General features: G+C 34.9%; 1 protein-coding gene across 3 annotated transcripts in view; it reads right to left on the reverse strand.

Annotated features, from left to right (window-relative positions):
• LOC100881230 (uncharacterized) overlaps positions 1–22,036 on the reverse strand; it is a 99,176-nt gene extending 77,140 nt beyond the window's left edge. For all 3 annotated transcript variants that reach the window (XM_012298578.2, XM_012298579.2, XM_012298576.2), the window contains exon 1: positions 21,651–22,036. The gene's annotated coding sequence lies outside the window, so the exon portion shown is untranslated. The remainder of the gene's footprint in view (positions 1–21,650) is intronic.
• Between the last annotated feature and the right edge of the window lie 374 nt (positions 22,037–22,410).

The following is a 22,410-nucleotide window of genomic DNA, read 5'->3' on the forward strand; positions in this document are numbered from 1 at the left end:
AGACTCGGAGACATAAGGACTTTTCGTGGACGTAAGGATTCAAAAATTCTAAGAGAAAGACTGGAAGATTAGGAAGATTCTTAAATTAACGTGCTTATACTTAATTATTTAGAGATTTAGAGATATGAAGATTCAAAAAGTTTGAAGACTAAAAAGTTTAGGAAAGACTCTTAGTTTCATAGTTGCAAATATTCAGATTTAGAGATATGAAGATTCAAAAAGTTTGAAGATTAAAAAGTTTAGGAAAGACTCTTAGTTTCATAGTTGCAAATATTCAGATTTAGAGATATGAAGATTCAAAAAGATAGAAGACTACAAGGTTCAGAAGAGACTCTTAGTTTCATAGTTGTAAATATTCAGATTTAGAGATATGAAGATTCAAAAATTTAGAAGACTACAAGGTTCAGAAGAGACTCTTAGTTTCATAGTTGCAAATATTCAGATTTAGAGATATGAAGATTCAAAAATTTAGAAGACTACAAGGTTCAGAAGAGACTCTTTGTTTCATAGTTGGAAATATTCAGATTTAGAGATATGAAGATTTAAAAAGTTAGAAGACTACAAGGTTCAGAAGAGACTCTTAGTTTCATAGTTGGAAATATTCAGAAATTCTGAAGTTCAGAGACTCAAAGGCTGATAAGTAGAAAGAGTCACAAATCTACTCATTCAAAGACTCATAGATGCACAGATTCAAAGACTCATAGATGCACAGATTCAAAGACTAATAAATGTACAGATACAAAGACTAATAAATGTACAGATACAAATACTAATAAATGTACAAACTCAGACTAGTAAATTTACAGATTCGTTGCCTCACGAATTAAAGTCTGTAAAGACTAATAAATTTACAGCTTCAAGTGCCACAAAGATTCAAAGCCTCAAATCTACTGATTCAAAGACTCATAGACGCACAGATTCAAAGACTAATAAATGTACAGATACAAATACTAATAAATATACAAACTCATACTAATAAATTTACAGATTCGTTGCCTCATGAATTAAAGTCTGTAAAGACTAATAAATTTACAGCTTCAAGTGCCACAAAGATTCAAAGCCTCAAAAAGAAGGTTCAAAAGCTAGAAAGAAAATCTCATATCCACAGAGCGAATAATTAAAAGACTCAAACCGTAAACTGTCAGAACGTCTGAAGTTTGGAATATTCCGAGCAAAGAAAGCATAAGGCGAAGTGGCTTAAAAGACGTTTAAATCGTAAGTCGCATGATCCGGGAGCAGTTAACTTTCGAGGCGTTTACCTTGGGACACGGAAAAGCAGGGTGGCTCGGCGATAAAAAGGGAGCTACTTATTTCCGCGCTCGCTAATTAATGAACGCCGCGGCGAAAAGAGTGCGTTGGACGAGCGAGTTGTTCTCGTCGGAGCGATCGAGAGGTCGCATGTAAAAGTGGGACACGATCGTACGTTTCAAGAACAGAGCCTTATATGACCGGTTGCGGTCTCCAACCGACGAGGAAGCGGGTGAAACTTTTACGAAAGCTGACTCGATACCAGAAGCGACGGACATTTCTCGCGGATCGATCCAAATATGTAGCTTGCTCGATCGAATCGAAATATAACGCTACTGAAATTTTAATTGAAACGATTTTAAATATATTGGAGGTTCGGTGATGGTCGTTTATGAGTTTCGGGGTATTTCGTTTATGAATTTGATATGGATGCTTTAGTGATTTGGTTGAAATATTGCGTTGTTGAATTTCGTCGAAATATTTGATCTGCATATTTGAAGCAGGTGCATTTGTGAATTTGGGCGAAGTGGTTCATGGATTTCGTTGCAGTAGGCTAATTTATGAGTTTCGGTGTATTTCGTTTATGGATTCGTTTATGAATTTGATATGGATGCTTTACTAATTTGCTTGAAATATTGCATTGTTGAATTTCGACGAAATAGTTGATCTGCATATTTGAAGCAGGTGCATTTATGAATTTGGGCGAAGTGGTTCATGGATTTCGTTGCAGTAGGCTAATTTATGAGTTTCGGTGTATTTCGTTTATGAATTCGTTTATGAATTTTATCCGGGTACTTTACTAATGAACTTGGTTGAAATATTTCATTCTTGAATTTCGACAAAATATTTAATCTGCGAACTTGGTCAAAGTAGGTGCATTTATGAATTTGGTCAAACTGGTTCATTCATGAATTTGATCAAGGTAATGCATTAGCAAACTTGGTCAAAGTGACTTGGTTATGAATTTGATCAAACTGGTTCATTCATGAATTTGATTAAGGTAATATATTAGCAAACTTGGTCAATGTGACTTATTTATGAATTTGGTCAAACTGGTTCATTCATGAATTTGATTAAGGTAATGTATTAGCAAAACTTAATCAAACTGACTTATTTATGAATTTGGTCAAACTGGTTCATTAGTGAATTTGATCAAAGTAATTTATTAGCAAACTTAGTCAAAATAGGCTCATTTATGAATTTGGTCAAAGTAGGATCATTCATGAATTTGGTCAAACTGGTTCATTCATGAATTTGATCAAGGTAATATATTAGCAAACTTGGTTAAAGTGACTTAGTTATGAATTTGGTCAAACTGGTTCATTAGTGAATTTGATCAAAGTAATTTATTAGCAAGCTTTGTAAAAATAGACTCATTTATGAATTTGGTCAAAGTAGGATCATTCATGAATTTGGTCAAACTGGTTCATTCATGAATTTGATCAAGGTAATATATTAGCAAACTTGATCAAAGTGACTTAGTTATGAATTTGGTCAAACTGGTTCATTCATGAATTTGATCAAAGTAATTTATTAGCAAACTTTGTCAAAATAGGCTCATTTATGAATTTGGTCAAAGTAGGATCATTCATGAATTTGGTCAAACTGGTTCATTCATGAATTTGATCAAGGTAATATATTAGCAAACTTGGTTAAAATGACTTAATTATGAATTTGGTCAAACTGGTTCATTCATGAATTTGGTCAAACTGGTTCGTTCATGAATTTGGTTGAAGTAGCCACATTTATGAATTTGGTCAAACAGGTTCATTCATAAATTTGGTTGAAGTAGCCACATTTATGAATTTGGTCAAACAGGTTCATTCATAAATTTGGTTGAAGTAGCCACATTTATGAATTTGGTCAAACAGGTTCATTCATATATTTGGTTGAAGTAGCCACATTTATGAATTTGGTCAAACAGGTTCATTTATGACTTTGGTTGAAGTAGCCACATTTATGAATTTTGTTAAAGTAGTTTCATTTATAAATTATATCAAACAGCTTCATTCATAAATTTGGTCAAACTGGTTCGTTCATGAATTTGGTTGAAGCAGCCACATTTATGAATTTGGTCAAACAGGTTCATTTATGACTTTGATTGAAGTAGCCACATTTATGAATTTTGTTAAAGCAGTCTCACTTATAAATTTGGTGAAACAGGTTCATTCATAAATTTGATTGAAGTAGGCTCATTTATGAATTTAGTTAAAATACTTCATCCAACCAAAATCTTTTGTTATAACCTCGGTTAAAATGAGCCAGCTCTTGCATCGACACCCGATACAAACATGGTAACCTGATTAGGTGGACGTTGAATTTACAATATTCATATCAAGTGTCGACACGTAATTTTATTATTACATATATCAAACTAGAATTATAAAATAAAAAGTTCTTAAATGAATTTCAAACGATAATTTAACACAAATGTTTTTGTATCAAATTAAGAGATCAGAATGAAATTAAGTCACAATTATATCACTCAAGTCTACCAAAGCTGAACCTATTGAGTTCCTAAATATTGAGAACCTATAGCTACCTAGCTGAAGTAACTTCAGTTACCTAATCTGAATTTGGTAACTGAAGAAAGGTAACTTAGAAAGGTCTATTGGTCAATTTGGTAGATGTCGATACACCAAACTGAAAGAGGGGGAAGACAAAATTGTAAGACAAGAGGAGAGTTTTTTGAGAAAGCCTGTCGTGAAATTGAGAACCAGCACGGTGGGCTAGACGATAGGTTACGCGGTGGAGGTATCGCGTTACCGAAGCCGTCGACCTAGCTCGGCGCTTCAAAAGAGAACCTGTTCAAGAACTTGCGTGCATCTTCAATTCGCAGTCCAACGGGATTATCAATTAATTCCCACGCGTTCGCCACGTAGTCCCGTTGATACCGTGCTTTAACGACGGATCAATCGAGACCTGATCTAACGAGCCGAACTTCGACGGTATTCAGCAATTTTCGAATTATTATACGAGCGAAACAGGTGCCTACATTCCTAGAGACCACATTTACTGTACAAAGAGAAAGTTAAGGACTACGTTGCGCGTAAGTCGAATTGTATTGCGTGAAGGTTCAAAAAGTGGTCATGTAACATGTGTGCAATATGTTTATATGCAGGATCTTTATATGTGGAGAATTTGAAGATTTGGAGATTTGGGAATTTGAAGATTTCAGAGGGGTTCAGAATTTGGTGGTATGTGGAATTTGGAGATTTTGGGATTTGGAGATCGTGGGATCTCAGGGAGTGGAGATTAGGAGATGATTGTTTTCTGGGTCCTTTTTTCTTGCTACTTTTCCAAATTTCTATATTTTTGAATTTCCACATTGCCAAATTTCTCAATTTTCACATTTCCAAATCTCTGCTTTTCCAACTTCCCAAAGTTCGAAATTCCTATATTTCCAAATTCCTAATATTCCGAATTCCTAAATATCCAAATTCCCAATCCTCTGAATTTCTAAATTTCCGAATTCCTAAATGTCCAAATTCCCAATTTTCCGAATTCCCAATCCTTTGAATTTCTAAATTTTCGAATTCCTAAATGTCCAAATTCCCAATCTTCCGAATTTCTAAATTTCCGAATTCCTAAATATCCAAATTCCTAAACATCCAAATTCCCAATCTTCCGAATTTCTAAATTTCCGAATTCCCAATCTTCCGAATTTCTAAATTTCCGAATTCCCAATCTTCCGAATTTCTAAATTTCTGAATTCCTAAATATCCAAATTCCCAATCTTCCGAATTTCTAAATTTCCGAATTCCCAATCTTCCGAATTCCTAAATGTCCAAATTCCCAATCTTCCGAATTTCTAAATTTCCGAATTTCCAATCTTCCGAATTCCTAAATGTCCAAATTCCCAATCTTCCGAATTTCTAAATTTCCGAATTCCTAAATGTCCAAATTCCCAATCTTCCGAATTTCTAAATTTCCGAATTTCCAATCTTCCGAATTTCTAAATGTCCAAATTCCCAATCTTCCGAATTTCTAAATTTCCGAATTCCCAATCTTCCGAATTTCTAAATTTCTAAATTTCCGAATTCCTAAATATCCAAATTCCTAATCTTCCAAATTTCTAAATTTCCGAATTCCCAATCTTCCGAATTTCTAAATTTCCGAATTCCTAAATATCCAAATTCCCAATCTCCCGAATTTCTAAATTTCCGAATTCCCAATCTTCCGAATTCCTAAATGTTCAAATTCCCAATCTTCCGAATTCCTAAATGTCCAAATTCCCAATCTTCCGAATTTCTAATTTTCCGAATTCCTAAACATCCAAATTCCCAATCCTCTGAATTCCCAATCTTCCGAATTCCTAAATGTCCAAATTCCCAACCTTCCGAATTTCTAAACTTCCGAATTCCAAAGCATCCAAATTCCCAATCTCCCATCTCCCCAAAATCCCCAACTTCCAAATTACAAAACTTCTAAAACAAAACTTGTAAAATCTCCCATAATCGTATTATCCTTTAATCCTCGGTCCCGAACGCACCCGAATATCTCCGAACGCACTCCAAACGCACCCCGAACGTCGTATACCTAACCTGTTCCATAACCCGCACTATCCCTAACTAATTCATATTTTTCACAGGGTGCATCTCGGTCACGATTAATTACCCGGTAACCAACCGTGTCCTATTTACGGAGTTAAATAGAAAACTGGACGTAGTGAACTGAACCAAACTCCTCGATGTTACTTCCGGTGAGTTTGTGCGACGCTAGGAAAAAAAGTGTCGAACGGAAGTTGCGACATCCTTTTTATTTTCTATCGAACTGCAGTTTTTATGCGGCTTCTTGCTGTACTTTCGCAATTTTTATTTGAATAAGTTAATTAATTTGTAAAGATCTTGAATATATATTATTTAATTGAACAGTGCATGTGTACATTGAAATTAACAGCGAAAAAATAAACGAACGATAAAACATGATTGAATATGTTAATTATCTTTATAAATATCAGTACAGGTTGCAAGAATAGCGTCTTAATAAATTTTGTAATTTAAATAAGAGGTCGTTTGACCGGTTTGGTACGGTCAGTGTGAAGAAACACTTTCTTGTATGATTTACATATTTTTTTTTTAAAGGAGCGCAATTTTGTACAGGTTAAATTTAGCGGTGATAAATATGTGCGATGCCGGAGAAGTTTGCTGCGATTTTAACACTTGATTTCATTGTAAAGGAATTTTTATTAGCACTGGGTAAATATGCGTAGTCAATGTGTGTACAATTCACAGGAATTGTATGATGTTATATTATAAAATAATTTTCTATATTATGTTAAATACATGGTGAAGATATTTGAAGCTATAGAAACACTATGGACGTCTCTAAAATAATAAAAAATAGTTTCATGAATAGTTACAAGTATCTCAAACCTAAAAATATAAGCTTTAACGGTTTGAACAAAAATGTTGCAGGAAATTTGGAAATCCAAAGAGCTGGAAGTTGAAACAAAGAGACAAAGTCTTCTCGCGTGCAATAAAATCTTAACTAAAGTAGTTAACTGAAGTAGTTAAGGTTTTACTGCACACGAGAACAAGTAATTTTCTCTCAACTAAAGTAGTTAATATTTGAAATCTTGTCTACAAGTTAAGATTATTCGAGTGTTGCATTTTTATCGAAATGATAATTTTCACGAAAATGAACAGTGTTTAGTGTTAAAACACGGCTCAAAAAATTTATTTCTATTCGAGGCGTATAATGTAGACCTGTTTAGTTTAAGACACACTTATGAGTAAATATATTGAGTAAAATTATGAGTAAATATATAAATATATTAAATAAAATTACAAGTAAATGTATAAATATATTAACCAAAAATTCAACCCCGTGGCCGTAAAATTGACACTATTTGTTTGGAACATTTTCGAACAATTAACGGAGAAAATAACGCCATCATCGAACAGCGATAAAAAAGGAGGTAAAATATTAAAGGCTTTTAATACCCTTCATCTCGCACGGCTCTCGCCACCAATATTCTCTCTCGAGCGGAGAACAAGGGCTGTGAGCGTCTATCTTCTGTACGGGGGTGGTAAAGTCATTTCAAGGGGAAAAAATAATGCAAAGGTTGATTCACGGGGAAACAAAGGGAGCCGCATTGTACGTCGAACACGGTGAATGGAGTTCGCGTTCGAGAACTTATGAATGAGCTTAGGAAGCTTGTGCGTGCGCACTCTCACACACGTCACACGTATGCTCACATGTGTATTTGTGCATCGATGAAATACTCGTTCCATCATATATCCTTGTATGCATACGTTCATTGTTTATTTTGAACGTGGTGTAAGTCCGTTTACACGAATATACATTATTATTGTATATTTTTATACATTTTTATATTGTATATTTTATACATTATTATAAGTGTATAGTATAATCGTATAATTGTATAATCAAATGACATACTGATCGATCAGTAAAAAAAATTGCTGAATTGTTATATTTTTATATATGCTAACCTTTAATTTTTTCAAAATAAATGAAAGTGGACTTACGCCACTTTTAAAATAAACGATCCACACATTGGTACTGATAATGCTTTTAAGCGTCCCTTTACGAGAAACAGAACTGGCTTTTTCTTGTGAAAAGATTCCTCAGAGTTGATAAAACTTGGTAACTATTATTAATCAGGAACACATCGAAGCTTATCTCGGGCAATAATTAGACGATTATTTTTGTCGAGACGAGATAAGACTGTAAACGGAGGAGATATTTTGGAGATACACCTGCTTGGGTGGCCTCCATCTTGTGTGATAGTGTTCTTTTGAATACTTGGGTGCAGACAATGGTGCATTGTATTCTTGTGGATCGCTGTTTCTATGCACTTTAGGAGCAATTACGTGCTTAGGTTTTAAACATAAACTTGTTTTAAACATAAACTTATATTTTTTAGAGTACTGTGTAATATGCATTGGTATTTAATATGGATTTGTGAGTGTTTAAATCTGAAATGTGAGATATGAGTACATATGAACATTTTGATAAACATGTAAGTACATGTGAGTACATATGCACATGTAGTGTAATAATTCATATTAGTTCTTGTACAAGAAGTGTACTACAAAATATACATACATATTTAGTATGAATTTATAGGTGTTTAAATATGAAACATGAAATATGAGTACATATGAACATTATGGTGAACATATATGTACATGTGAGTACATATGCACATGTAGTGTAATAATTCATATTAGTTCTTGTACAAGAAGTGTACTACAAAATATACCTACATATTTAGTATGAATTTATAGGTGTTTAAATATGAAACATGAAATATGAGTACATATGAACATTTTGATAAACATATATGTACATATGAGTACATATGCACATGTAGTGTAATAATTCATATTAGTTCTTGTACAAGAAGTGTACTACAAAATATACATACATATTTAGTATGAATTTATAGGTGTTTAAATATGAAACATGAAATATGTGTACATATGAACATTATGATAAACATATATGTACATATGAGTACATATGCACATGTAGTGTAATAGCAATTCATATTAGTTCTTGTACAAGAAGTGTACTGCAAAATATACATACATACTTAATATGAATTTATAGGTGTTTAAATCTGAAATGTGAGATATGAACATTTTGATAAACATATATGTACATGTGAGTACACATGCACATGCAGTGTAATAGCAGTTCATCTTGGCTTTGGTACAAAAAGTGTACATATACTATAAAATAAACATACTTTAATATGCATTTGCAGTTACTTGAATCTGAGACACACATGTGTGTGAGCACATACGTGTCAATACCACATATGTGCAATATAATTTTATTTTCAAGAAGTATAATTTAAGCACAATAAAATAGTACCAATAACTTCTAACTGACTTTAATAATTGATTAACCACTTTGCGACAGTTGCACATTTAACCTAATCAATTTCAGTCCCAATCAATTTAATATAAATCAATTGATCAAAATATTTGTTCCCATTAAAATTTCAAGACCTGTGACTCTAATTCATTCAAAGTAAATAAAGCAAAAATAATATAATTATAGTGAAGTATATTATTAACGACAATTACGGTAAACTCTGTATTTTTCCTTTGACACAACAAGAAACAAGAACTACCGATTTATCATATCTTTAACGACACGTGAATCAGCGATAACGAACAAGATTTTCCCGTTACGCCCGTAGATACTAAGAAATCGGTTTTCTTTATAGACCCGCTCGTCCAGACGCGATAATCGATTCCTCGATTGTAGCCGTTAACGCGGCACGAATAATTTGCGATTTTCCATTAGTCGGTGTTCAACGAGCGACAAAGGCTCGAAAGTAATCATTGCTGCCCTATAGCAAACGAGCGAAATGAACTGGAGGGAAAACGTTTTGTTATTTGTCTGTCCTGTAAATTCCCTTTTTTTTTTATCTTTTACATTCGCAGACAGCAAATGGATACCGGGGTGTTACGCGATGAACAATTGTACGCTTTGAGCTTTGCTATTCTCACTTTTTATCACTCGTTAAACGAATCCGTTGTGTAATTGGAACACCTATTTTGTAGCGCACTTGCATTCATTGTCATATTTTTACTGTTCTGATTTCGAAAATTTTTCGGAATATTTAGATTTTCCGGTTTTTGGTTTTCTGAGTTTGGACGTTCTTTCAAATTCTCAGTCTTCTAGAATCCCAAATTTGCAAATTTCCGGTTTTCTAGAATCCTACATTTGCAAATTTCCGGTTTTCTAGAATCCTAAATTTGCAAATTTCCTGTTTTCTAGAATCCGAAATTTGCAAATTTCCGGTTTTCTAGAATCCCAAATTTGCAAATTTCCGGTTTTCTAGAATCCCAAATTTGCAAATTCCCAGTCTTCTAGAGTCCCAAATTTTCAAATTTCCAGTCTTCCAGAATCCCAAATTTGTAAATTCCCAGTTTTCTAGAATCCGAAATTTGCAAATTTCCTGTTTTCTAGAATCCGAAATTTGCAAATTCCCAGCCTCCTAGAATCCCAAATTTGTAAATTCCCAGCCTTCTAGAATCCCAAATTTGCAAATTCCCAGCCTTCTAGAATCCCAAATTTGCAAATTCCCAGTCTTCTAGAATCCCAAATTTGCAAATTCCCAGCCTCCTAGAATCCCAAATTTGCAAATTCCCAGCCTCCTAGAATCCCAAATTTGCAAATTCCCAGCCTTCTAGAATCCCAAATTTGCAAATTCCCAGTCTTCTAAAATCCCAAATTTGCAAATACCCAGTCTTCTAGAATCCCAAATCTGCAAATTTCCAGTCTTCTAGAATCCCAAATTTTCAAATTCCCAGCCTTCTAGAATCCCAAATTTGCAAATTCCCAGTCTTCTAGAATCCCAAATTTGCAAATTCCCAGCCTTCTAAAATCCCAAATTTGCAAATTCCCAATCTTCTAGAATCCCAAATTTGCAAATTCCCAGCCTTCTAGAATCCCAAATTTGCAAATTTCCAGCTTTCTAAAATTCCAAATTTGCAAATTCCTAGCCTTCTAAAATCCCAAATTTGCAAATTCCCAATCTTCTAGAATCCCAAATTTGCAAATTTCCGGCTTTCTAAAATTCCAAATTTGCAAATTCCTAGCCTTCTAAAATCCCAAATTTGCAAATTCCCAATCTTCTAGAATCCCAAATTTGCAAATTTCCGGCTTTCTAAAATTCCAAATTTGCAAATTCCCAGTCTTCTAGAATCCCAAATTTGAAAATTCCTAATTTCCTACCTTCCGAAAATTGCTCCCCGAAAATTTCAAAATGTCCACCTCTCTAATACCAAATCTCCAAATTTGCAATTAGCAAAATTCCTAAAAGAGCATCTCACCCTCTCCAAAATCCTTAAGAGAGTATCTCACCCCCTCCAAAATTCCTAAAAGTTCATCTCACCCCCCCAAAATCCCTGAAAGAGCATCGCACCTTCTCCAAAATCCTTAAAAGAGTATCTTACCTCCTCCAAAATTCCTGAAAGAGCATCTCACCCCTCCAAAATCCCCAAAAGAGCATTTCACCCTCTCCAAAATCCTTAAAAAAGTATCTCACCTCCTCCAAAATTCCTAAAAGAGCATCTCACGCCTCCAAAATCCCTAAAAGAGCATCTCACCCCACTAACATGCAGAACTAACATGTAGAACTAACGTAGACTGTGAATCCCAAAAGCCTAATCCCACATCTCCAAATTTGCAATTAGCAAAATCCTTAAAAGAGTATCTCACCTCCTCCAAAACTCCTGAAAGAGCATCTCACCCCTTCAAAATCTTTAAAAGAGTATCTCACCCCTCCAAAATCCCCAAAAGAGCATCTCACCCTCTCCAAAATCCTTAAAAAAGTATCTCACCTCCTCCAAAATTCCCAATAGATCATCTCACCCCTCCAAAATCCCACCCCTAAAAGATCTGACCCCCCTAACATAAAGAACCATGTAGCACTAATGTGTCAACCATGTTTACCATACGACACGTGCGGCCATACATTCTCGTGCTTCACAAAGAATTATCTTTCGTCCAATTCGAAATGATATATATCGGACGTGTCAGTGCGAGCCATCTGCAAAGAGGAGTCCAACATAATCGTAGGATCTGCGGAGGTCAACACGCTGCTAATCAGTCTTAATGAACGGGCGTGAGAGCATACGAGCGTTGTTCTTGGCGTTCTCGAATCGAGGACTACCCATGGAAACGAGCCTTTTCCTCGAATTTCTGCCAAAGGGAACAACCTAACCGGGATATCTTTCATTTCTTAAATGACGTGGCGACAATAGAGTCACCGGAGGAGAATCTAACCGCGGAGATGTCGAGATTAAACGAACACGCTAAAACGCTTACATGTAAAATATCGGGGTTTAAGTTGGGTGCTCTGAATATTTGTGTAAATATGAGTGAAGTGGAGAACAGCTTGAAGTTCTGGCGATGGTAGGAAACTGGGATTTGGGAGGGAAGATGGCGGGGAAGTGGATAAGCTAGGTTAGGTTATATTTGTTATGTGTTGGGTAGGTTATATTTGTTATTGGTGATGGGTCATCTTGTACAACGTGGTTTTACTCTTTCTAACAGCTGAGATTTGGGAAGGGAGATAGCGGAGAGGTAGATATTTTAGCTAGGTTAGGTTAGGTTATTGTTATATGTTAGATAGGTTATATTTGTTATTGGTGATGGGTCATCTTGTGCAACGTAGTTTTACTCTTTCTAACAGCTGAGATTCGGGAAGGAAGATAGCGGAGAAGTAGATGTTTTAGCTAGGTTAGGTTATATTTGTTATATGTTGGATAGGTTAGGTTATATTTGTTATATGTTAGATAGGTTATATTTGTTATTAGTGATGGGTCATCTTGTGCAACGTAGTTTTACTCTTTCTCATAGCTGAGATTTGGGAAGGAAGATAGCGGGGAGGTAGATATTTTAGCTAGGTTAGGTTAGGTTATTGTTATATGTTGGATAGGTTATATTTGTTATTGGTGATGGGTCATCTTGTGCAACGTAGTTTTACTGCTTCTAACAGCTGAGATTTGGGAAGGGAGATAGCGGAGAGGTAGATATGTTAGCTAGGTTAGGTTAGGTTATTGTTATATGTCAGATAGGTTATATTTGTTATTCGTGATGGGTCATCTTGTGCAACGTGGTTTTACTCTTTCTAACAGCTGAGATTTGGGAAGGAAGATAGCGGAGAAGTAGATGTTTTAGCTAGGTTAGGTTATATTTGTTATATGTTGGATAGGTTAGGTTATATTTGTTATATGTTAGATAGGTTATATTTGTTATTGGTGATGGGTCATCTTGTACAACGTAGTTTTAGTCCTTCTAACAGCTGAAATTTGGGAAGGAAGATAACGGAGAGGTAGATATTTTAGCTAGGTTAGGTTAGGTTATTTTTGTTATATATTGGATAGGTTATACTTGTTATTAGTGATGGGTCATCTTGTACAACGTGGTTTTACTCTTTCTAACAGCTGAGATTTGGGAAGGAAGATAGCAAGGAGGTAGATATGTTAGCTAGGTTAGGTTATATTTGTTATATCTTGGATAGGTTATACTTGTTATTAGTGATGGGTCATCTTGTGCAACGTGGTTTTACTCTTTCTAACAGCTGATATTTGGGAAGGAAGATAGCGTAGAGGTACATACATTAGCTACGTTAGGTTAGGTTATTTTTGTTATATGTTAGATAGGTTATACTTGTTATTAGTGATGGGTCATCTTGTACAACGTGGTTTTACTCTTTCTAACAGCTGAGATTTGGGAAGGAAGATAGCAAGGAGGTAGATATGTTAGCTAGGTTAGGTTATATTTGTTATATCTTGGATAGGTTATATTTGTTATTGGTGATGGGTCATCTTGTGCAACGTGGTTTTACTCTTTCTAACAGCTGAGATTTGGGAAGGAAGATAGCGTAGAGGTACATACGTTAGCTACGTTAGGTTAGGTTATTTTTGTTATATGTTAGATAGGTTATATTTGTTATTGGTGATGGGTTATCTTGTACAACGTAGTTTTACTCTTTCTAACAGCTGAGATTTGGGAAGGAAAATGGCGGAGAAGTAGATATTTTAGCTAGGTTAGGTTAGGTTATATTTGTTATATGTTACATAGGTTATATTTGTTATTGGTGATGAGTCATCTTGTGCAACGTAATTTTACTCTTTCTAACAACACTCTCTACTCTTTCTAACAGCACTCTTTTTTTTCATTATTTTGACAAGATGACGCACTCAGCTGTGATTTAATTCACTCGAGTTTTAAATTTCAATTTGGAGATCAGTTATTTGCATAGTCAATTGACATAACGTTTCATAACCTAACTTTCTCTGTTTTAATATTCTAGCCCCAATTAGTTATGGTGCACCAATGAACCATAGTGCAAAAGTTGAAAGATGCTACCCATGTGCTACTAACTTTATTTTCTTCGCAATAAATCAAACCATCTAGCAATAGTTGTTTATACGTGTCATCACTGATGGCCCATTTTGCATCAGTGATGTAATTTTACTCTTCAGAACAGCTAAAAAAATGCAACCGAAGCTACCTTCATTTGCTAATAAATAAAACTGACGTCAAGAGATGTAAATAAAAGCTTGATAGATCATTAGTGTTAGTACAATGTTGCACAGCATAGGATAGTGTAACATTTTTAAACGGATCGATCACGCGTTAAGCGACGATCAATTACCAGCTGCAAATTGGTTAAACGGTAAACGAGGATAAATTGCATCGAATGAAATGAAGCTACAATTCATAAGATTTAAAGCATCTGTTCGTGTTTCGATCCCATATTTCGTTCACTTCGTATTTCTTTAATGTCAAAGGGGTGGAAAGCTCTATTTTTAGAATAATTTTAAGTGAGTGTTATAAATTAGGTGTTGCAATTTTAGAAAATTGATCATGTGGAAGTCTGCAGACTTAAAGACTTTAAGTCAATTTTTAAATAGAGTTTGGAGTTCAAGTTTTGCTGCAAGTGGTCTTATTTTTAGAACAATTATCAGTGAGTGTTGTAAATTGAAACGAGTTGCAATTTTAGAAAATTGATCATGTGGAAGTTTGGGGACTTAAAGACTTAAAGTCAATTTTTAAATAGTATTTGGAGTTCAAGTTTTGCTGCAAGTCGTATTATTTTTAGGGCAATTTTAAATGAGTGTTGTACATTGAAACAAGTTGCAATTTTAGAAAATTGATTATGTGGATGTTTGGAGACTTAAGGACTTTAAGTCAATTTTTAAATAGTATTTGGAGTTCAAGTTTTGCTGCAAGTGGTATTATTTTTAGGGCAATTTTAAATGAGTGTTGTACATTGAAACAAGTTGCAATTTTAGAAAATTGATTATGTGGATGTTTGGAGACTTAAGGACTTTAAGTCAATTTTTAAATAGTATTTGGAGTTCAAGTTTTGCTGCAAGTGGTATTATTTTTAGGTCAATTATAAGTGAGTGTTGTAAATTGAAACGAGTTGCAATTTTGAAAAATTGCTCATATGGAAATATGAGGACTTAAGGGCTTAAAGGACAATTTTGGAATTTAAGTTCTGCTGCAAGTAGTCTTATTTTGCAACAATTTTATGTGAGTGTATTATAAATTGAAACGTGTTATACATTGTTATACAAGTGGTATAAATTGAAATTAGTTGCAATTTTGAAAAATTTGATCATGTGGAAATATGAGGACTTAAAGACTTAAAGTCAATTTTGGAATTTAAGTTCTGCAGCAAGTATTTTATAACAATTTTAAGTAAGTGTGTTATAAATTGAAACGTGTCATACATTGTTATACAAGTGTTATAAATTAGTTGCAATTTTGAAAAATTGCTCATGTTGAAATATGTAGACTCGAGAACTTAATCCTCCAATCCCGCAATTTAAGTCTCTGAAAACATGACACCGCAAAAATTAATAAAATCAAAAATAAAAAACTTGTAGAATTAGAAATTAGTGGATCGACTTAATTCGAAGTAACAGAAAGTTGCCCCATCCGTTGAAAGCGTCGAAATGAATATCGTTCCTTGAAGTTTGCTGCATCTCCACGGGTATCAAACTCCCAAAAGAAGAATGCCATTTCCCGCAGCTTCCGGCAGTTTCTCGTTAACACGGTTCGAGGGATCCCATTGACACGCGAAATTCGCCATAGCAACACGCCTTTCCACCCTCGCTTCTCTCTCTCTCGCCCTATCATCCCCTTTTCGCCTGCGAATCGACTGCTGTTGAGAGACTCGCAGACACCAGCCATCCGATTTAACAAAAGTTTGACAACCGACCGTAATTTCTATCGAAGAATTCCATTTCGTTCGATCTTGCGAACTTTCGAACCTGTTAGATCGTTGGGCCAATTCGGGGGCGTGAAATGCCACTTATGGTGATACACTTTTATAATCAATTGAAATACTTTTACTAATCAACTGAGCATCAGATATTTTTCATATTATGAATTCACTAGGACAGGAGTTGTTTTCATAAATTCATTCGAGGAAAATATACATAAATATTATAAATTTATTCAGAGTATACTGTACAATGTATACTGATTAAAAATTCGTCCAAAGAGGACTAGTATGTTGCTGCAAATTTGTTAGACGAGCATGTGGAGTTGTAAAGAAACTCACGTAAAATCCAAAGAAAAATTATAAAAATTATAAAAATCATTCAATAGTGTATTCGTTAAAAAAAATATTACATAATATAACAAGTACGTATATTATTATAATTGCAGTTACGATACCTAAATAAAAATATACTAACAGTATCAAATAAAAATTCTTCAAGTTCAACAAGAGAACAGTTTCATATAAAAATAATAAAATTTCTATGATATTTGTCTAAAGGAAAAATCTAAAGCTATTTCAAGTCGAATAAATCGATGTTCCAAGAGAAAGTGAAGGCGAAAGAGAAGTAAAAGGATGAAGAAAAAGAAAATTACATCAGCTGTCGGATCCCTGGTCGTTTGCACCCTCCAGCTTCTACGAAATTTAACCTTCCTGCCCTTTTGCTGCTTCTAGGAAGACTCTGTTCTTCGACGATTGCACGCCTACCAGATAACCCGGATGGCGAAACGAAAACGAGAAAGCGAACCGTGTCTGTGGATACACATATATATATGTAGAAAATTCTGTAAGAGAATGCATGGACAAGCGTGAAAAGCAAGAATTTGCAAGGTGCGGCTGAGAGGAACTCATTCGACAACGGCAACCTGAAACTGTGCCTCGTGATCATATACGTTGGATCACGTTTGTGAAAATATTTCAATACCGTTGTGAGCGAAATTTACATGGGTAGACAACTAGGGCAATTTTTTGTCTGCGTACTTTTGTTCTGGTTAGTTTCGTACGTGGATTGATTTGGAGATAGGTTAGGGTTTTCGGAGATTTTTGAGATTTCTTTTGTTTTGAGATTTTATGAAGTTTTTAACAAATCGATAGGAAATATAGGACATGGAAATTTCAGTGAATGGACGAGAACAGTACATGAATTGTTCAATGAATCAATAAAAAAGTAGATGAAATTTCGAATACAGCAGCAGCAAATACAGTACAGGAAGTTTTTGATAAATTAACAAAGCAAGTAGCACATGAAATTTTCAATAAATCAACAAAATACGTATATGAAATTTTCGATAAATTAACAAAACATGTAATATATGAAATTTTCAATAAACCAACAAAACATGTAGCAGATGAACTTTTCAATAAATGAACAAGTGAACCACAAGTTTAGAATAAATAAATAAAACATGTATCACGAATTTTAAATAAATAAATCAAAAAATATATCATAACTCTCAAATGGACGAATCAAAAAATGTATCATAACTCTCAAGTGAAAAAATAAGAAAATATATCATAACTCCCAAATGAACAAATAAAAAAATGTACCATAACTCTAAAATGAACAAATAAAAAAATGTATTATAACTCTCAAATGAATAAATAAAAATATGTAATATAATTTCAAATAAATCAGTCAATATAACTCATGATATTTGAATGAACCTACAAAATCGTGCAATGAACCTAACCTAACCTAACCTTCAATAACAAAAAATACAGTATAATTTTAAAAAATATACCTCACCTAAACAAACCTTCAACAATAAAAATTACAGTATAATTTCCAAAAAAAAGACTAATGTAACCTAACCTAATCTTCAATAGTAAAAATTACAGTATAATTTCCAAAAAAAACCAAGTCTAACCTAACCTAATCTCCAATAATAAAAAATACAGTATGATTTCAAAAAAAACCTAATCTAACCTAACCCAATCTTCAATAATAAGAAATACAGTATAATTTCCAAAAAAAAAAACAATCTAACCTAACCTAATCTTCAATAATAAAAAATTCAGTATAATTTCAAAAAGAAAAAAATCTAATCTAACCTAACCTAATCTTCAATAATAAAAAATTCAGTACAATTTCCAAAAAAAAAACTAATCTAACCTAACCTAATCTTTAATAATAAAAAATTCAGTATAATTTCAAAAACAAAAAAATCTAATCTAACCGAACCTAATCTTCAACAATAAAAAATTCAGTATAATTTCAAAAAAAAAAAACCTAATCTAACCTAACCCAATCTTCAATAATAATAATTCAGTATAATTTCAAAAAAAAAAACCTAATCTAACCTAACCTAATCTTCAATAATAAAAAATTCAGTATAATTTCAAAAAAAACCTAATCTACCCTAACCCAAACTTCGATAATAAAAAATTCAGTACAATTTTCAAAAAAAAAAAACTAATCTAACCTAACCTAATCTTCAACAATAAAAAGTTCAGTATAATTTCAAAAAAAAAAAAAACCTAATCTAACCTAACCCAATCTTTAATAATAATAATTCAGTACAATTTCCAAAAAAAAAACTAATCTAACCTAACCTAATCCTCAATAATAAAAAATTCAGTATAATTTCAAAAAAAAAACCTAATCTTCAGTAATAAAAAATAAAGTACAATTTCCAAAAAAAACCTAATCTAACCTAATCTTCAATAATAAAAAATACAGTACAATTTCAAAAAAAAAAATTAAATAAAAAGTACCATAGTTTAATTTTAATTAATATGGTAGAAAGTAAAGAAAAGCGAGAAAAGGTGAAAGAAGGGGTTGCAATTCGGAAAGCGGTGCGGGTCTCAGCTCGCATCGGAACGCCACTTATGGTAATACATTTGGTGCATCGCGCAACATGCATAATGCAGCCAGAACTGGGAATTTATGTTTCGAGGCCGTTGTTACGAGCACTCCTGGCGCAGGACTCGTGTCTCCTGTCCTGCAAGAAACATCTGCTGCTCGAAGAATAGAACGAGCTTGGCTTTCATGGATCCCGACCCATGCTGCTCTCTGTTCCGCCATCACTTTCCAAAATGTCTGTGCCAGCCGTAACCGATTCGCGATGGACCGTAATATTTTCCACCGAATTTTCTTCGTCGCTGACAATGAAGACGCTCGTTTAAAATTCTACGGTTGGGTCACGTGTTTACGATTTTTCTACCCTTGGTGACCTTGTAGGGTCAGTAAATTAGGCTAGTAAATTATATATTAAGAGACATTTTCTTAATTTGAAATTAAGAAACCTTGATATTGTAAATTATAATTGGTATTAAAACTGTGAATATAATTTTGTGTCTGAAACGCAATGTGCGTCATGGGTGCGTCACCCTATTAGTCAAAAAATTAAAATTATGTGATTGAATGAATTAATAAAGAAATTCGAAATGTCGATCAAAAAGTTTGTTTTTGTGTCTGAAACGCAATGTGCGTCATGAGTGCGTCACCCTATTAGTCAAAAAATTAAAATTATGTGATTGAATGAATTAATAAAGAAATTCGAAATGTCGATCAAAAAGTTTGTTTTTGTATCTGAAACGCAATGTGCGTCATGAGTGCGTCGCCCTATTAGTCAAAGAATTAAAATTGTGTGATTGAATGAATTAATAAAGAAATTTGAAATGGCGATCAAAAAGTTTGATCCAGTGTTTAAAATCGAAGTAGAGCCAGTTTCGAAAGTTTCGATGTTAAACCAGTTTTAAAAGCGTTCAACTATCCGGTAACTCATGAAATTTCAACACCGAAAGGGTTCTATATTTAACAGCGCATAATAAATGAGATACTAATTTTCATTCGCGTGCTATCGATAGCCTTTGAAACTTTTTGTCCGGTCTTTATCTCGAGCCAGCAGATAACCTCTAAATTATGCCGAGAAATGCAGCGTATTTGCATTTCTTCGATTTGTAAACACCCGAACGATCGGGAAAATATAGCTTGCAGTCACGTACACGCGCGATCTACCCTTTCGATTGAAATCGTGTAAAGAACATTTTCCTGCTATTTATCTTTAACTTTCAAAGACGAAAGCACAAGTTGAAAATATTTTGAACAAGTGAAAATTTCAGGGTTCATTTGCAAATTTGTCTACTTGAAAATTTACATACTTGTGATCTTAAAAATACATATAGATGTATGTAAGTATGTATGTATTGAAATGACACTCGAAATGTACAAGTTTGAAAATTCATAACTTGAACAAATTAAAAAATTTTCAAATTTATAAATCAGAAAATTAACAAACTTTCAACACTCAATTTCTGAGTTCATAAAAATGAATGCTAGTTAAAAGCTTTTTGTAAATTTATTTCATTTATCCGAGAAATGTTTGCAAGTGTAATGGAGCATCAAGACAATGTGGTCATCCCCAGATTCCCTAAAAGAATCTGTCCGAGAAAAATATTTATAAACCGAGAGAAATATTTCGAACGAAAGGTTCATAACGAAAATAAAATGATAAAGTAGGGTGTTCCGAAAGATCGGTATTGGCTTATCGACACGACGATGCATCAGACCGGTAGCAGCAGATTCGGAGCAATCGACGCGGTGCATTGTTTTATTGCAAGCGACGCTCCCTATTCGACCGATGCAAAATTCCCGAACGATTCCCATCAATTCGTGACGATCGTTTGTTCCGGTTGAATCGCAAGCTTCTTCTATTTGTCGACGGAAGCGATTTAACCCTTGCATGTCCAACCGGCATCCCGAGCTTTCATTTTTCACCTTCCTATTTCGGGAGCAATACGATACTTTTGCTATATATTTTCATGGAAGTATTAATAATTATCAACCTATAGTTCTACTATTTATAGGACTGCTGGATCAATCAATGGTCCGGATGTGGCTATAGATCGACTATACACTGAGCTCTTGCAATTGTCAACTTTACTCTTTTACTTCCCTTTGAACGCAAATTCCTAACCACCTTAAAATCCCTAAAATTAGTGGTGACAGACAGTTGTCACATGTAGAGCATTTGACCGTATCAACAATATCAAAAATTCACGATTCAATCGTATTTATCAAGTCCACCAGTGAACTTAACACTAAACCTACCGACACATAATGTGTACTTAATTTGAAATTAAAAAATAAATAGCCAACGACGATACATAAATTAGTACACACATTTATTCTTTATCTTGATGGAAATCAATGTTGATTTCAACGAATGTACTTTAACAAAATGTGTACTCGTGGACCGGTTGCGTAGTTTTAGTGTTAACGAATCTTCGCTGTAAACAAATCTTTCCGCAAATATCAGTAAAAATAAAGTCGGACTTCGCAACGTCCGTAAGTTTGAAACAGCAGAACACCTAACAATCGGTAACGAGACTAAACCGTCGGCGGATAACAGTGGAGTATCCGATCTCGGCATAAAAGATGCATCGGCGAGCAGCTGTTCCGAAAGTAGGGACAGATTTCGAGGCCGACTCGGCCTCGATCGAAAGTAAAAGCGCGTAACCGTAACCGGTATCGGCGCGAGGCGACGGACCGCGTATAATCGAGTTTCATGGTGTCGATCGGGTTCGCGACACGGTGGAAATCCTTACGGAGAGCACAACCGGTGTCCCTAACCTGTCCGCGTTTCTTTGGTGTCCGTTCACTCACCTGGTGAACCGGAAGGCAGTGGTCGGTAGCGCGTAAAAAATCCCCGTGTGTGTTCGTTCGTCCAGCAGCGGCGTGTCTAACGCACCTTCTCTCGAAGACGCACGCTCTCTCGAGAGCCGGTCGAGACAAGAACGGCGAGAGCAGTGGCGACGACGGCGGCGTCGGCTGCGGCCGAAACAACACGATTCTCCGTTTTAACACGGCCGCCGTTTATCGTCCGACGTGCACGCACGATCGACGGGGAAATTCGTTCGGAATAGAACAGAACGAAACGAAACTGCACCACTGTAACGACGAGCCACGACGAGGAACGAGAACCGACGAGCACCGCGACGATCCGCGTAGGCGCTGGCCGCGTACTGTGCCGAACGAACGAAAGCAGTATGGCGCCCGGCAGCTTTCCTGCTGCGCGCTCGCTCTCCTTCTTTGTCCCCTTCCACGCATCTCTGTCTCGCTCCCACCTGGCGGCCGATCATGCGCCTGTCTCTCTCTCCGTGCCTCCACTCTCCGACGAACATACGAGTTCTTCTCTCCTTCTCCGACTCGTGCGTGCCTACCACGCTACTAGCGATGGGTATGCGTCTTGTCCGATTTTTAAATACCGGTACAGTTTCGCTTACTTTTCTTGCTTTCGATACGGTGACAGTCTTTTGACGGAAATCACAGTGTTTAACTGATCGGATATTTCACGATATATTCTGATTGTGTAGGTATATTATGGGGATGTTCCTTGTTGAATTAAAGTCAAATGTCGTTTGTA

Source organism: Megachile rotundata, chromosome 10 (assembly GCF_050947335.1).
Source record: "Megachile rotundata isolate GNS110a chromosome 10, iyMegRotu1, whole genome shotgun sequence".
NCBI classification, from domain to species: Eukaryota; Metazoa; Arthropoda; class Insecta; order Hymenoptera; family Megachilidae; genus Megachile; species Megachile rotundata.